At 44.3% G+C, this 17,940-nt stretch overlaps 1 protein-coding gene and 1 non-coding gene across 6 annotated transcripts in view; one reads left to right on the plus strand and one right to left on the minus strand.

The window, feature by feature from the left end:
- LOC144686773 (nck-associated protein 5-like) overlaps positions 1-17,940 on the minus strand; it is a 673,917-nt gene that overhangs the window by 248,674 nt on the left and 407,303 nt on the right. The gene's annotated exons all lie outside the window — the stretch shown is intronic.
- trnaf-gaa (transfer RNA phenylalanine (anticodon GAA)) lies at positions 8,999-9,071 on the plus strand. Its single transcript has one exon. It is a non-coding gene; the product is annotated as a tRNA-Phe (tRNA).

A 17,940-nucleotide genomic window follows, 5' to 3' on the forward strand; every position in this document is an offset into this window, starting at 1 on the left:
GAGAAGTACTCTAAAATTACAAGCCTTTATATCCTAAGAAAAGGCCACCAGTGATACCCTTTCATGTAATGGCATAGAGGGAGTAGCTGAAAGAGAATCTGCATTCTCCTTTATGCTATGGCTTCAACTATTCTGTTCTTTTTCTTGTCTGTCTTTTCACTTACTCTCACAACACACAAATATTAGACACACCATCTTGTTCTGAAAACCCTATTTAAAGCTCAATCTTAAAACTGGTTTTCCATCATTTCTTCCTTTTCTGTCATTGTTAAATCGAAAAGAGCAGCTCGTCAACAGTGCCAATGATCCAGATCAAGACAGCACCTCACACCATACCGCATCTCTCTTCTCACATTGGCAAGCATGACTACACACATCCCAGAACATACAGTTAGTAAGCTTGAAGCGATAGCAGCAGATGAATGGTGAATAGTGCAAAGTGCTGATTTGCTTTCTTTAGATACTTTTAAAGGGATTTTAATGTTGGAATTAAACTCTTCTACATGTCATGGAAAAGCATCTTGGGGCCAGCAGATCTGGAAGATTGAATACTGTGAGAACTGGAGAAGGATCTCACAAAGGGTTTTACTGCCTAACTTCCTGACTCCAACCTGCATGTTTTGAGCTGGTGTGACCAGGCCTGGTGGCCAGAAAATATTCCTTTAGAACTTCTGGCATTTTAAAATTCATTAGACAGCATCAATTAGCTTACGTATTCTGCAATATCAAGTACCCCAATAGCAAGTGAGCACAAATAAAGAAACAGAAGCTTGTAATATATCTTACAGCAGAATGTAACTTCCACAAGGGATGTCTCAAAAATCCAAGGGCTATCAGCCTGCAAATCATGGAAAATCAGAAGCTTTTCTTCAGTGCACCTTTGAATGCAAAAATAAAATGATAATCCTGTAGTCTTAAGATTTCAAAATCATTCTCTAGTGAAAAAGAACAATCAAAAGAATTTTGCAGGATATTTTTTTGCTGAGGAAATGATCTTGTCCCTTTGAGATTATCCTGGAAAAACTGTCCCTTCAGGGTTGCCTTTTCTCCTGTGAAATAACATCCCATTGTAAAAGGAAACTTACTGATCATTTTCCTGATTAGTCACATTTTAAGGACTTTGTCACATTTTAAGGGCTTTACGTTGGCATCTATCCATCTTGGGAAACGATGGACTGTGCCCGGGGTGTATGTCACTTCTGTATTGAACATCATCCGCTGTGGCTAAAGGGGCTGATTCATGAGTGGCAGTCCTTTCCACAGCTGGCACAATTGAATAGCGTTGGCCCGAGGTAAACTGATGTTTTTTTCCTTCCGGCGGGTTCTCTTTTCCACCATCTGGTCATTCCTTTTGTCCTCTGCTTTTTCCACACCCTTCCTGACTGCTTGTCTCCAGACACTCCAGTCAACAGCAAGGACTTCCCATGCATCAACTCTGATCCCAGTCAACTTGAAGTCTCGCTTGCAGTTGTCCTTGTATCACAGATGTATGCAAACTGTTGGCCTTGTGCCGATAGCAAGCCCATCATAGAGTATGTCTTTGGGGATGTGGCCATAATCTACACTGGTCACATAACCCAGCCATATGTAGACGCTGCTGACTCAAGAGGGCAAGCATGCTGGGGACCCCTGCATGCTGGTGTACTTCCATATTCAGCATTCTATTTGTCTGAGGTAGCGGAGGTGGAAGCTGTTCAGCCACTTTTCTTGGCTGGTCTAAGTTGTCCATGCCTTGTTACAGTAAAGGAGGATGCCGAGAGCCCAAGACTGGTACACATGAAGCTTTGAATTTTCGGTTACTTTGCTGTTGGTCTACACTCAACTTCTCAACCTTGATATGAGAGCTGCGGCCCTGGCAAACCTATTTTCAGCATCAACAGACAGGTTGCTGGTGATTGTTGATTAACTTTATAATGCTGCACAGTACTGCAGATTTTTTAACATTTGGTTAAATGTTTCTCTTTTGGATTTACTAATAAAAAGAATCAGGCGCTTCTCAGAAAAGCGGCCAAAAGGAGTTCAAACCTAAAACGTGCCATTTGCTTTCATCCCTTCGTGATCCATCCTGAGATGTCATCGTTCTAATAAATGCATATCGCTATCCCAGACGAAGAGAATTAATCCTTCCCTTAAATCCCCTCCATGCTCAGTGTGGAGTTTATATCAAAAAGAATATAGATACTTTCTATTGAAATAGGAAAGAAATATTTACATCGTAAACCTTGTCCTTGCCAAGACTATGAGACACTGAGATTATTAGAAAGATTTGTATTTATATAATCTCTTTCGCAACCTCAGGATATAAAGTGCTTTACAGTCAGTTAAATACTTTCGGAGTGCAATCATTATTGTAATGTAGGAAGCAGCATGGCTATTGTGCTGTGATGCAGTTTTCACTCATCTATTTTAATTGTTATTAATTAAACTTTCAAACCACTTACCAGAACATTGTCAAAAAAAAGGAAACTTCTGCTATTACACATTTTCTTGCTGTTAGTAGAGATACTAAACTCTGGAAATAGCTGCTGTAAAAAAATAAAGGCAGATAGCATAATGCCTGATTTTTTTAAGCCACTAGATGTTGCTATGGTACTTTGTAGATACTTATCACTCCAACCATGCATTTTTCCCTAGGGTAGAATTTTCCCCCCATTGCGGAGGGGTTGTGCAGGGGCGAGCGTGGACCCATTCAGCACCCCCGATTGGGTCTGCGCCGCCATTTTATGTGGGCGAGCCAATTAAGGCCCGCACAGCGTGTCGGGCACCCCGAAGTGCTGAGCGCTCCCTGTGTGGGCGGGGGGGGGTAGGGTTCGCTGAGTCGGGAGTGCACTCTTTCGCACATGCGCATGAAAGAGCACATAAATCTCCCTCAGGGAGACTCGTTTCACTTATGAAACATTGATTAAAGGTAAACAAAAATTTTAAGGACATGTCCCCTCATGTGAAGCTGTCACATGAGCTGGGACATGTCTATTAATTTTATTAAAAACTTTTAAAACACTTTAAAAACGTTCATGAAACCTCATCCTGCCTGTGGATGAGGTTCCATGAAAAATGCAAAGGCCGCCTGGGCTCTTCGCCTGCCCGCCAGCCTTAAGGTTGGATGAGCAGCTCAGTTTATTAATTTAATTGATATTTAAAAAGCCTGAATAGGCCTTTGACAGTTTGACGGGCGTGCAGCCAAGTTGGCTGCGCACCCGCCGAACTGAAAATCTAAATGACACGCGGTGACGTCGGGATGCACGCCTGATGTCACCGCACGTCATTTTATGCCTTGGTGAGCGGGCCCCGCCCATGCTTGCCGAGCCGAAGATTCTGGCCCTAGTTACACCACACCATTTCTGACCATGATGTAAGCAGACAGTCGCATTTGTATTCACAGTCACCAACCTGTCGATATTGTCCGGTCATCACCAGGAACTGAAGATTAATCTGTGGACAATGTTGTGAGCAACTCAGGAGAAAAATAAAGGTATTAAAAACAGTGGGATGTATTTTACGGATCACCAGATTCCTCACCCTGGAGGAACTCTCCCTCACAACACCCCTAACTCCCAACAACTGCCACCAGCCTGCGCAGGGAAACCTGCCATGTCAGGTGCTTGGCGTGGGCCTCTTCCGCCGCCTGTTAAATCCCAGTGGCAGAATGAGGCATTTGAGTGGGCATTAATTGCCCACTTAGGGGCCAGCATTGGCCCAATGGCAGACGGACTGCCTAACGCCATCCCTGTTGCTGGTAAAATTGTGTTTGAGACAGGGGTGGACGGATAGGTGGCAGCTGTCAGCTGGGTTTTACATGCCTGTCCGCCTTCAAACCTGCCAGTGGGGAATGTATAAGCCAATGGTTTTTTTCCCCCCATTATTTTTGAACACCTTATAGATAATACAAATACTGGAGATTGGAAAGTTGAACGCAGAAGATCAAGTGAGGAAACCTCCAGGAATACATCAAATCAGATTTGGCAACTCTGTTTTACCTGCTCATATGAGCACAGCTCTGCACACATACACTATCATACATATAAGAAAGCTGATTTTAGAGGTATACAAGATTGTTGTAAAATTTATAAAGAAACATTACTTGAAATTAAATTTAACTTCAAATTAAATGGTACATGAGGCAAAAGAGCACAGAAATCACCCTAAGACACAGAGATGCCTCAGGGAGATTAGTTTCACTTATGAAACATTGATTAAAGGTAAACAAAAATTTTAAGGACATGTCCCCTCAGTAAAGAGTCCACTAAAGAGTCATCATAAGATTAACATAAGAAAGTTCTTCTTCACACACAGAGTAGCCAACATGTGGAATAAAGTTCAAAATAGAGTAACAGAGGCAGTTAAGATGCAATTGTATGTTACAATGCGAGTTATTAGGTTCTCCCTAGGTAGATTAACTGAAATGGCACAAGGACTTTGCTCAGCCTTAATTATCATGTTTTTGTTAGGTGCAGGAGCAGAACTGGGCACTCTATCCTCTGTCCCCCCTCGAGGCACACCAGGTGCCCACATAGTGCTCCAAATATTTAGATCAAACCCGATCACAAGTTCTTGTAATCCTCAGGCCTCCGTCTTCTGGAGCTGGGATGGTTTCCTGCACCCATTTGGCACTACAATAATGGCACAACTGAGTTTCTAGGCCAATCAATGCAAGGGGTTACATCATAGCAAAAGTAAATGCAGCACAAGTGTGCCACTTCACAATATTTGGATCACTAATACTCTACATGGGGAGGTGAAATAAGGATAAATTATTACAACATTTGGTGTGCAGGTGTCAAAGTCATGAAGTCAACATGTTCTGTTCAGAGCACTGCGGGGTAATATGTCATGTCAACTACGGTTAGATTCCAGGAAATGTAACTTGATATCAGTCATCTGGTTAGCAGCACAAATTCTGCACTGTTCAAAAATTAAAACTACAGTGCCTAACATCTGTCCAGGAAATGCACTTCTAGAATTGTAAGGGTTGTCAAAAACAATTTTATTCCCAGTCTTACTTGCAGAAACATTCTTTTTTTTACATCTGAAGCCAGTTTGAGGAAATGTACTGCTCCTGCACACAATTCTCTGGTTCCATAATTCTTTATGAAGGATTAGAACTTGGAGCATAGATGAGAGATCAGAAATCTGAATACACCTGCTCAACTATCTTGAAACTGTCCTCTACACTTAAAAAGGAACTCATATAAAGGACAGTGGTAAGAAGAAAATATTCTATAGCATGTACTGGTATCTTTTATTAGTGCCAGAGCAATTGTAAGACAGTTTTTCTTATAAGATTTTTCACTCCTAACAAATGTGCCTGTTCAGCTCCAGAGCACCACAAGAATGGAAGGTAACTGCTACCTTTCTCCTACAGCACATCTAATTTATTATCCATTAATGAACTAACAGCACTGAAAAAGCCTTTGACTATCTTAACAAACCAAGGCAGAGCTTCTCAGCCAAAAGCTGTCTGTAAAAGCCCCAGTAGTCCAAATGCAAGAATCACAGCATTGTAATTACAAATGATGAATTCTCTCATTTTCAAACACATTTTCAGCCAGTTTCCATTTTGGATTTCTAGGCACTTGAATATTCTCGCACATTTTTAATGTTTAAAATGTGAATCAAAATAGACAGAAGTGAGTGAGGGCCCACTGATTGTGTAAGTAATAAATCTGGCGATCTCAGTTATACAGGTTATCATACTTGATTTCCCAACAAGTGTCATTTTGTGTCAAATTGCATTTTTCTAACGATATATTACATTGTTTAAGAAAAAAGTACCATGTAAGAGCCTGGACACTGATTAACAATGGTAGGGAATTAAATTCCCATTACAGTATTGCTTTTTGGAAAGTCGGGCACCTAAAATTTCTTCACAGTTTCTCCTAATCTCGCACTATAACATGTGCATGGAAGAACATAAGAAATGGGAACAGGAGTAGACCATATAGCCCTCGAGTCCACTCCCCATACCCCTCAATTGCCTGAGAGATCAAGGCTATCCCAACCTTGAATATAGACAACATTGGAGCATCGACAACACTGTGGGGTAGAGAAATTCAGAAGGTCGACCTCCTACTCTAAGGCTGTGCCCTCGTGCTCTAAATTCCCCAACCAGGGAAAAACAACCTCAGTGTCTACCCTCTCAAGCCCCTTCAGAATCTTGATTGTTTCAATTAGATCACCTCTCATTCTTCTAAATTTCAGTGACTATAAGCCCAATATACTCATTATATGATAATCCTTTCAACCTAGGAACCAATCTAGTGAACCTTTGCTGCACTGCCATCAAGGCAATCACATCCTTCCTTAGACGTAGAGAATAAAACTGTGCAGAATGTTCCAGGTGTGGCCTCACCAAAGTTCTATACAGTTGTAGAACATCTTAATTCCTTGTTCTCATACTCTAGTCCCCTTACAATAGACCAACATGCCATTTGCCTTCCTAATTACTTACTGTACCTACATGCTAACTTTCCATGTTTCTTGTACAAACATTTAAAAGTTGCATGCCTTTTTGTGACGCCCAGAAGAAAGGCAAATGTGTCATCCCTTCAGAGTTTCCACTGATACTCTGCCAAACTTACAACAAGTTGGGGGAATCTCACAAACTTTTTCCCCTAAATAAGAAATGACTAAAATCAATAAGTTTGATTTTTAATTTGGATCAGTTCCCAATCTCAGAGCAATTGAAAAATGTATAAATACATTTGAGCAGCACTCCCATGTCGATGCAATGCAGTTTCAATTGTTGACCGCACCCCATTTTCTTGTGGCTGTACTGGCTGAATGCCTTAGGGAAAAAATTTCCCCCCGCTGCGGGAAAGTGCAGGAGTGGGCGCGGGCGGGTGTGCTTCCGATCAGCGCCCTCAATTGGGGGGGTGCCGCCATTTTACATGGGTGGGCCAATTAAGACCTGCCCAGTGTGACGTCTGCCAGGAAGTGCTATGCGCTTCCTGTGCGGGCGGAGTGGGGGGGGTGGGGGGGGGGGATTCCCTCAGCCGGGAGTGCACTCTTTCGCGCATGCGCACAATAGAATGCACAGATCTCCTTCAAGCTAAGTACTGCTTCAGGGAGATTGGCTCCGAATTAAAATTTGCAAGAAAAATTATAGGAAAGTTTCCCTGACATGTCCTCTCATGTGACACTGTCACATGAGTTGGGACATGTCCATAATTTTAACTGAAACATTTATTAAAAATTTAAAAACCCTCATGAAACCTCATCCCACCTGTGGATGGGGTTTCATGCTTTTTCTGAAGCCTGCCAGGGCTCCCGGCCTGCCTGCCAACCTTAAGGTTGGATGGGCAGGTCCTTTAATGATTTTAATTAGTGTCTCAATGGCCTCAATAGGCCGTTGACAGGTTGGCGGACGCACAGCTGATTCAGCTGCGCCCCCGCCGACCTGAAAACAGAAATGACGCGGGGTGACGTTGGGAGTTCCACCTGATGTCATCCCGCATCATTTTACATGTCGGCGAGCAGGCCCCGCCCCCGCTCGCCAACTGGAAGATCCTGCCCTTAGTGCAGTGACACAAGTTCTTCAGGGCCCCTGCCAAGCTGGAGGGCTCATGGAATTCCCAGGTTAGAAGAAGAATGGCAGATAAGTTTTTTTAAATTATTTTAAGACTTCTGCAGCCTGTATCAACATCATTGGGAACTTTAGGCTCTTTATGGCCACTTGTTCCCATTCTTCAGCCATAAGGTCCAGTAAAGGGGAGATCATTTTATCTTAATTTTTTTTTTTTAAATGAGTCTCTCTCTTCAGGAATCCACGGCCTCAATCCCTGGGTGGGCCCCACTTCTGCTAGAGATCTCAGCTGGAGCATCTTCATTACAGTCCACCAAATTCAAGCTGGGAGCTGGTGTGTGGGAATTCAGCCTTCTAGACTCCCTGCAACTGTGCTTCAGCTCAGCAGGCTCTTCCAGAATCCACAGCTGAGTTTACGCCATTCTGACAGATTACTTCCTGAAGTCTGGTGTTGGACTAGAAGAGTCTCTTAGTGTTGGCTGACTTGACAGCCTGAATTATATGCTCAAGTCTCTGAGGTGAGCTTGAAACTTAAACCTTCTGATTCAGACGAGAGTGGTACCACTAAACCAAGGCTGACTACGGGGAGAATCTTCTCCTCATCGGGGGGGTGGGTTGTGCGGGGGCAGGCGTGGGTGGGCACACAGCCGATTGGTGCCCCTGATCGACTGGGTGCCGCCATTTTACATGGGCAGGCCAATTAAGGCCCGCCTTGCGTGACATGCGCCCGGAAGCGCTGAGCGCTCCCTGTGCGGGCGGGGGTGTTGCCTGAGTCAGGGAGTGCATTCTTTCGCGAATGCGCGCGAAGGAGCACAGAAATCTCCCTGAGGCACAGCAGTGCCTCAGGGAGATTACTTTTACTTATAAAACATTGAATAAAGGTTAAAAAAAAATTAAGGATATGTCCCCTCATGTGAAACTGTCACACGAGCTGGGACCTTTCTATTAATTTTATTTAAAATTTTTCAAACATTTTAAAACCATTCATGAAACCTCATCCCGCCTGTGGATGAGGTTCCAGGAAAAATGCGAAGGCTGCCTGGGCTCTTCACCTGCCCGCCAGCCTTAAGGTTGGCAGCTCAGCTAATTGCTTTATTGGCTTTTTAAATGGCCTTAATAGGCCCGTGCCAGTTTGGCTGAACTGAATTCGCCAAACTGAAAATCTAAATGACGCACAGTGACGTCGGGACGCATGCCCGATGTCACCGTGCATCATTTTACGCCTCGGCAAGTGGGCGCTGCCCCCGCTCGCTGAGCCGAAGATTCTGCCCTATGTTTCAAAATGTCAGGCCCATGGCCTAAACTTCTTTACAATATATAAGTTGCTTATGCAAAAACCTGCACAATATCCAACTGACTGGTTTACCATAGCAATATCTTATACCTTCTTTTTGCCATAAATTGTTGAAAATTAAAGCTAAAGTAAATTGAAAACATGCTGTGCTCTTATAAGTGCAATTAGTGTTGCAGTGGTGAGCCGAAATAGCTCAGTTGGGAGAGCGTTAGACTGAAGATCTAAAAGTCCCTGGTTCAATCCTGAGTTTCTGCAGAGAACAGCAAATCGACTGGCTTCAGCGTCTCCAGCAGCTCACTAGGCAGAATTTTGTCCGTGATGGGCGGGCAGGCCCGATCGACCCGGAGGCGGGCAGGCAGCCGATCGCCGCCGCTGAAACGGGCCCCACCGCCATTTTACGTGGGCGGGTCAATTAAGTCCTGTCCAGCAGGCTACCCGGCGGGAAGTGCTACGTGCTTCCTGTTGGGGGGGATTCCCCAACTGCAAGAGTGCGCTCTTTCACGCATGCGCACGAAAGAGTGCACATCTCCCTGAGGCTAAGTGCTGCCTCAGGGAGATCACTGAAAGTCTGTGAGACATTAAAAATAGAAAAATAAAAAAATCATTAACATGTCCCCCTCATGTGAAAATGTCACACGAGATGGGGCATGTTAATGAAGTACACAAACACTTTATTGAACTTTTTAAAAACCGAAATCAAACCTCATCACGCCACTGGATGAGGTTTGTGAAAAAATCACTTACCCACCTGGCAAATTGGGCCTGTGCGCCGACCCAAAGTTCGCACGTCCCCTCAAAATCCTGGTCGATTGCTCACTTAATGGCGGGCGCGCGTCCCACTGCATAGCGCGCCCGCCGACCGAAACATCGCGATGCCGCGCGCTGACATCAGGACACTCGCACGACATTTTAAGTGCTGACGTGTGGGCTCCACCACCCGCACATCAGCCAGAAGATACAGCCCACTGTGTGTTTTTTCAATGGGCCGAAGGGCCTTTTTCTGTGCTGTAGACCGCTATGATTATGATTCTAGTGGGCTACATATGTTAATTCTTATAGGTACATAGAGGAAGAAAGAAAGTTTATGTGGATGAAGAGATGACAACAGGAACTAGAATATCACATGTTAACAAAATAGGGCTTGGAAGACAATAGTGAAATGCAGAGGACTAACAATGGCATTGGAAGTTATACACAAAGAAAGGACATGAAGATCAAGGCCAGAATTTTGACGTCAGCGTGCAGGGGCGGGCCCGACACGCTGACACGTAAAATGATGTGCGGTGACGTCGGGAATGTGTCCCGAAGTCATCACGTGTCATTTAGATATTACGTTCAGCGGGCACGTGCCGGAGGTGGCTGCACGCCCGCCAAACTGTCAATGGCCTATTAAGGCCATTTAAAAAACCAATTAAAGTAGTTATCAATGCTACCCATCCAACCTTCAGGTTGGCGGGCAGGCGAGGAGCCCAAGCGGCCTTTGCATTTTTCAGGAAACCTCATCCACGGGTGGGATGAGATTTCCTGAAGGTTTTATAAAATTATTAATTAATTTTTGCACAATTCACAAACATGTCCCAACTCATGTGACACTGTCACATGAGGGGGATAGGTTTGAATAATTTTTAACTTTATTATATAAAAACTTTTATTATGTACTTAATCTCCCTGAGGCAGCTCCTTCGTGCCTCAGGGAGATTCCTGCGCTCTTTCGTGTGCATGCGCTGAAGAGCGCAGGTCCCGACTCTCCCTCCTCCCCCTGCCCGCACAGATAGCCGCTGAGCGCTACCAGCCATGTGTTACGCTGGGCATGTCTTAATTGGCCCGCCCACGTTAAATGGTGGCGCGCAGTTGATCGCAGGCGGTAATCGACTCCGCACCCAACTGTGTCTGCTCCCCAACCAGCCTGCCCGACATGCAGAAAATTCTCCCCCAAGTATTGTTTCTTGTATTTATGCTTTATTTTGTAAGTAGAGTATTTTTAGTTATTCATAACTGTATGTATTGCATTGGAAGGGATTATATAATATAGTCAATAACAAAGTGAAGGTCCGATAGAGATATAAAGTAGCGTGGCATGAATTGAAATCAGGAGTAATCTAATGTCGATAACCTCATATAAACTACTTATAAAGTACATGTTCTGGTGTCCTTCCGCAAAAGGAAATCTAGTATCAATACACACACATATTTCTGCCCAGAAGACACTGAGGTTGTTATGAGTAATCCTCTAGGTACAAATTATACTTACAGTTTATTAGCAGGGCAGCAGAGGTTTCTTATTTCATTTACAGAACGTTATCCTAGATTTTTCCCTTATAAATTCCCATTTTCTAAGGTTATTTTTGACAAGATCAGTTAAGAATGTTTATGTAACAGCTTCAGGTGCATCAATAATCCTTTCCAGAAATCATAATAATGAAAGGCATGCAATTAAATTAGTTATTGAATGCTTTGCATGATTATGCACTGCAAGATGACAGTAGGCTCTTTGTACTTGGGATACAATTTGACCTTGAAGCTGAAAATGCAAATTAGTCAATAACTGATCACTAGAAGAAATAATTTTACTTTGCATATAAAATAAACTGCAATGCAGCTTAATACAGAGAATTTTATCTAATCTATATAATCCGTAAAGACTAAGAAAATTAAGACACTTTGTACCAAACCAGAAACACAGTAAGTACACAGGTTTCTTTTACTCAAAAATCACATGTCTCAGATTAGTCCGATTGTTTTATAAACAAGCAGATTTTATATGCACTGATGAACATGCATAACAGATGTTTCAAAGACAGCTGCATTCCTTGACCGCAAAATACAATAATCCTTCTGTGATGTTTGTGTTTAACGTTTATGCTTTTTTGCAAAAGGATATTTTAGTTAAAAAGAAGCGTTATGTAAAAAACCTGACAGTAGGATGTGCTAAGTCCCGGATGTATTGCCCTCTGGTGTAGAATAAGGAATAAAGGAACCTTCTGTTTTTTTACACAGGAAGCTGGGCGTTCAGAAGCAGATAGCTATGCGTGTGTGTGTGTATTCTTAATTGTTAAGTAGTGACAAAACATTTCATCTTTGATAAAGGGCTGAAATTATCCTGGAGTCATAGGAGCAGTGCCAGTGCGTTTACCCAGGGCATTTTGCATTTGCAGGGCAAAGAGGGGACTGGGTTCTGGATTTTTCCAGAATGGCATTGATGTGCAGTGCCAGCGAGATTTAGACTACATGCTAGGAGCATGGAATCTGCAGAAAAAGAGGGAATTTCCTGAGCAGGAACAGAAATATGCAGCTGCAATTTGAAGAGATGACTAAGTAATAGTCTATGGATGTTTAGTTATATGGACTTCTGGGAAGCATTCAATAAAGCTCCTCCTAAAGGGATGTTAGGTAAAGCTGAAGCTCATGAAATTGAGGGCAAAATATTGACCTGGTTAGAAGATTTAAGGGATTAGCTGAGTAGCGAGAGTCATGGAGTAGAGCTTGGGCAGGTAGTCTAACTGGCAGGATGTAACTAGTAGCATTCCATAGGAATCTCTATTGGAGCCTCAACCAAATTTATTAATGATTTAGATGGAATAAAGAGCCACATATCCAAGTTTGCAATGCCACAAAGATAAGCAGCATAGTAAGCAGTGTAGATTGAAGCATAAAATTAGAAAGAGGGCAAATGGATTTCAACATAGACGAGTGTGTGGTCATCAACGATGGACCTAAGAAGGATAAATCAGGGTACTTTCTAAATGGTGAAAAGCCAGAGACAGTGGAGGTCCAGTGAGCCTTAGGGGTCCATGTACACATCATCATTAAAACAGGTCATTAAAATGTCATGGGGAAAAATAATAGTTTCAAAGGCTAATGAAATGTTGGCCTTTAAATCTAGAGGATTAGAATATAAGTTAGAAACTATGCTACAGTTATACAACTGATATTGCACATTGATATTATGGGAAGAACTTTCTGGTCGGTGAGTGGGGGTAGGGCCCGCTCATTGACACGTAAAATGATGGGCGGTGATGTCGGGCGGGCATCCCGACGTCATCGCGCGTCATTTAGATTGTCAGTTCAGCAGGCACACAGCCAAGTCGGCTGCGCACCTGCCGAGCTGTCAAAGGCCTATTAAAGCCATTAAGAAAGTAACTAAACTTGTTAAGAATGCTGCCCGTCCAACATTAAGGCATTATCTACCAGTTACAAATCCAACTCTAATCAGCTGAAACTTTTCAAGGTGTTCATGGCAGGATGAGGCTTCATGAAGAGCTTATTAATTAAATAAAACATTTTGAAAACATTAATGGACGTGTTCCAGCTCATGTGATAGTTTCAAATGAGGGGACATGTCCTTAAATTTTTTTTTTCCCTTCAGTAAATTATTCAGAACTTAAACTAATCTCCCTGACGCACCTCCATGCCTCAGGGAGAGTTCTGTGCTCTTTTGCGCGCATGCGGCCCCGACTCAGAGAGCCACCCCTGCCCGCACAAGGAGCGCTCAGCGCTTCCAGGTGTGCGTCACGCTGGGCGGGCCTTAATTGGGCCTACCCATTTAAAATGGCGGGGCGCACCCGCCCATCCCCTCAATGGCGGGGTGGGGGGGGGAACTCAGCCCTATGCAGTCTTTTGGGCACCATGCCTAGGCCTTGGAGGCAGTACAATGCAGATTTACTGGAAAGATGCCTGGACTCCAAAGGTTAAATAACAAGAAAATGTTTATGCCCTGGAATTTAAAAGATTAAGCAGTGATTTGCATGAAGTTTTGAAGATGTTAAAGAGAATTGATAGCGTAGATAGAGAGAAATTATTTCCATTGATTGGGAATCTGGAACTGGGGAACATGGTCACAAGTTAATTCCAGGCCTTTCAGTTGTGAAGTTAGGAAAGATTTCTGTACAAAGGTAGTAGAAGTTTGGAACTCTCTTCACCACGAGAATTGATGTTGGGTCAATTGTTAATTTTAAATTTGAGGTTGATAAGATTGCTGTCAAAAAAGATATTAAGAGATATGGGGTAAATATCGGTTTAAAAGGCAGAACCGGCTAGAGTTGATAGAAAGGGAAATAATAGATTGAAAGTAAACTAGACAGAAATATAAAAAGTTTTTTTAAGCATATAAAAAAGGAAAAGAGCAGCTGAAGTAAACATTGATCCCCTAGAAGCAGACAGAGAAGAAATTATAATGGGAATGAAGAAATGACAGAGGCACTGAACAATTATTTTGTGTTTGCCTTCATAACAGAAGACATAAGTTTCATACCAGAAACAGACAGTAAACTAGGGGCTAAAAAGAGTGAGGAAATTAAGTAATTTAATATCAGCAGAGAAAAGGTATTGGAGAAACTTGGGGACTAAAATTCAACAAATCTCCAGGACCAGATGGTCTACACCCTAAGGTTCCATAAGAGATAGCTGCAGAGATAGTGGATGTGCTAGCTATGCTTTTCCAAAATTCCTTAGTTTCTGAAGTGGTCCCATGAGATTGGAAGTTGGCAAACGTTACACTGCTTTTCAAAAAAGGAGAGAGAGAGAGAAAACAGTGAACCACAGGCCAGTTAGCCTAACATCAGTTGTTTGGAAAATACTGGAATCTATTATTAAGGAAGTCTTAACAATGCACTTAGAAAAGCAGAATATGATTAGAACAAGTCAACATGATTTTACAAAAGGGAAATCCTGTTGCCAAAATTATTAGTGTTTTGAGGATGTACCTAATAAGGTAGATAAAGGGGAACCAGTAGATACAGGATACCTGGATTTCCAAAAGGCATTTAATAAGGTTCCACACTAAAGGTTAGTAGGAAAAATAAAGACTTATGGAGTTGGGGGTGATATTTTAGCATGGATAGAAAGCAGAGAGTGGGCATAAATGGGGCTTTTTCAAGTTGGCAGGCAGTGAATAGTGGAGCGCCTCAATTAGTGCTGGGGCCTCAGCTATTTATAATCTATATTAATGACTTAGATGAAGAGACAGAGAGTAATGTATCAAAGTTTGCTGATGATAACAAGCTAGGTCAGAAGGAATGCTGTGGGGAGGACAAAGAATCTGCAAAGAGATATAGACAGGTTGAGTGGGTGGGCAACAAGATGGCAGATGGAGTATAATGTAGGGAAGTGTGAAGTTATTCACTTTGGCTATAAGAAGAGCAAAGCAGGATATTTTTTAAAAGGTGTGTTGATGTTCAAAGAAACTTCAGTATGTTCGTACAAGGAACTCAGAAAGCTAGCATGCAGATGCAGCAAACAATTAGCAAAACAGATTGCATGTTGGCTTTTATTGCAAGGGAATTGGAGTACAAGAATAAATAAGTCTTTGGAAGCCAGATTAATTAGGGGTTTTAGGAGTCATTATAGCAGTAATTTGTAGACCTATGTATGTGTTTGAAATCTTTTCTTTTGTTAATAAATGTTTAATTTAGTTTTCTAAAATATCTCTAAAGTCTTGGTCCTCATCCCATCCATGGCTCCACTCAGCACACACGCATGCCTGGCATCCTTCTCATTTGGCCTGGCATGAGTCTTTCCCACAATCTCTGTCTTTATGCAGGACAAGATCATGCATAATCAACGGGAGAGGTGCCAGACCAGGGGTGAAGTGCCGGACATCAAGGTCCTCACCACATTCAATGGAGCTGGCCGGAGAGGACGTGGACCATTCCTGTGGTGACAGTGAAGTTGGCGGCAAACACCCACATGAGGATCCTGCACCACATCATCCCTCTCTCAACGCTACTCTGAGTCCACTGTTCAGTGTTCAATGTGGCTGCCAAGCACAAATAACCTCCACTTTCTGAACAAGGCACATGTGATACGTCACCCTCAGGCACCCTTGACACCGACCCCAGCACCAAGAGCACCTCAGATGAGGACCCTGAGGGCAGCACCATTGAAGAGCCATCACCGCATTCACCCACACGCTCCACCAGTACAGTGACACACATCTCGGTGGGTCCTAGACGTAGAGTAGCCTCGTGATCATAATCTGATGAGCAGAACACACAATCTGTTCCACAGCAGGCGGAGGCAGGGATATCCTTGGTCGCCGGCACTCGGAGGACTGCTGGAGGCAAGGTATCTGCTGAGTCCAAGTCAGATGATGAGCCTCTGGACGGTCCTCAGTCAGTAGCTGGAGCTGCAGTGACAATCACGGGAACATTGGGAAGGGATGTCTGGTGCACTCCACAGATTGCAAGGCACATTGGAGGAATCCGTCTACCTTCAACCCGAGGCGATAGCGACGGCATGCCGACGCACTGAGGCCAACACTGGGAGGATGGCAGCCGCCATAGCAAGCTTGGTCCAGGACATCAGTCCTGCACTGCTGCGCGGGCTGCACTCCATTGCTGACGCCATAGTTGGCTTCCAACAGTGTCAACGCAAGAGGGGTGTGGGGCAGCTCGATCTCCCTCAAGTTTCCCTTTCTCCTCAAGGCGTCAAGTGGGATCATCGGGCATGCATAGGGAGGAGGACCAGCAGGTGACTCCAGGAATGTCCAGCTGATCCATATCGCATTTTCCTGTGACACCCGCAGCTCCAGCTCCACAGGCCGAGGAGAGTGCAGCTGGCCCACAATAGGACACCCAAAGCAGGCCAGAGTCCTCCAGGTTTCAGCCCTCCAGCGGACGCATACCAAAGTCATCAGGGACAGGGCGTAACAGTCAGCAGGCTGCCTCCCCCACCACTGGGGATGTTGGTTGGGGATGCACCAAGTCATAGCAGCAGGGTTAATAAGGTTAAGAAGATGTAACTCTTTCGAGTACATTCACAGTTCTTAACTTTTTTTTTCCGGGAGTGGGACATGAACCCACAACCTTCTGACTCAAAGGCAAGGGTGCTATGAACTGAGCCACAGCTGACACCAGCCTGGGCACAAGTGTTAGTCACTTGTACATAATGTTCACTATTGTAATTAAACTCCCAAGAATGTCTCCTTGCCTATGGCTGCTTGTTATGATGAGCAGTGTTTGTGTCACTCGGCTGTGAAACCTTGATTCCTACACAAGATAAAGGCAGGTGTCTCAGTCCAAGGCCTCTTCCCTGTGCAGTGTGTAACCTTCAGATTAAAGTGATGGTCTAGCTTCACACTCTTTGGACTCATTAGTGATGCCTGTACCTCGATGGTGCCTATCATTGCTGCCAGAATGTCGTGGGCAGGTGTTACAGAGTTCTGTCATTCTCTCCGTGTGCTCTCAGCACCTTTAAGGTGGGGCTGGCCCCTCATCTCTTCAGCATCTGTGACCAGTGACGCCGTGCTCCTGAAGGTGTCAGATGCTGAAGGCTGACAAAGGATCAGGTACACTTGAAGTTTCACAGCTGCGTCTCCATGATACGGCCCTGATCACGGAGTGCAAGTGAGCTGCCCTCAGCCAGACAAGAGTAAGACATTCACAGAAGCAATGTGAAGATCTATGGAGTGTGCACATTGCATGTCATCATCATCCTCCTGGAATCTAATGACACTGTTAGGGCCTCCGCTGCGTCTCCATGACATGAGCCTGAGTACTGAGGGTATGTGCGCTGCCATTAGGCACACAGGAGTCAAATGTTAGGCAGATGCAAGGTGAGAACGTCAGGACTGTCCTCACTGCATCGTGTCATCATCCTCTATGAATCTTGCAGCTATGAGGGCCTCCTGAGCATGCCTGCCTCATCTGGCCAGTGCAATGGCCTCATCATCAGCATCCTCGCCTTCGGGGACCTCAACACAGTCATCCCTTTCAACATCCTCCTCATTGGAGGGGACATGCAGCTCTTCCACCTGCTCCTCAGCCAGCTCCTCCTACGATGATGCATGACACCCTCTGGGGACTGTATTGCAGTGCTGTACTGGGCCTGTTGAGACACCGGAACCTCATTTTCAAGATGCCTATCATTTGCTCCACCGAAGACCAGGTCGCAGCATAAGCCTCATTATATTGTCGCTCTGCTGCTGTCTGAGGCCACCACATGGGCACCATCAGCCACATCCTCTGTGGGTAGCCCTTGTCCCCGACGAGCCAACCCTGCAGCCTCTCTGGACCCTGGAAGATGTCAGGGATCTGAGCCCTGCTAAGGATGTAGGAGTCATGGTCGCTCCCTGGGAATCGTACGCAAACCTGTAGGATGCGTTTTTAGTGGTTGCAGATCAGCTGAT

This window comes from Cetorhinus maximus, chromosome 11 (genome assembly GCF_964194155.1).
Source record: "Cetorhinus maximus chromosome 11, sCetMax3.hap1.1, whole genome shotgun sequence".
Lineage (NCBI taxonomy): Eukaryota > Metazoa > Chordata > Chondrichthyes > Lamniformes > Cetorhinidae > Cetorhinus > Cetorhinus maximus.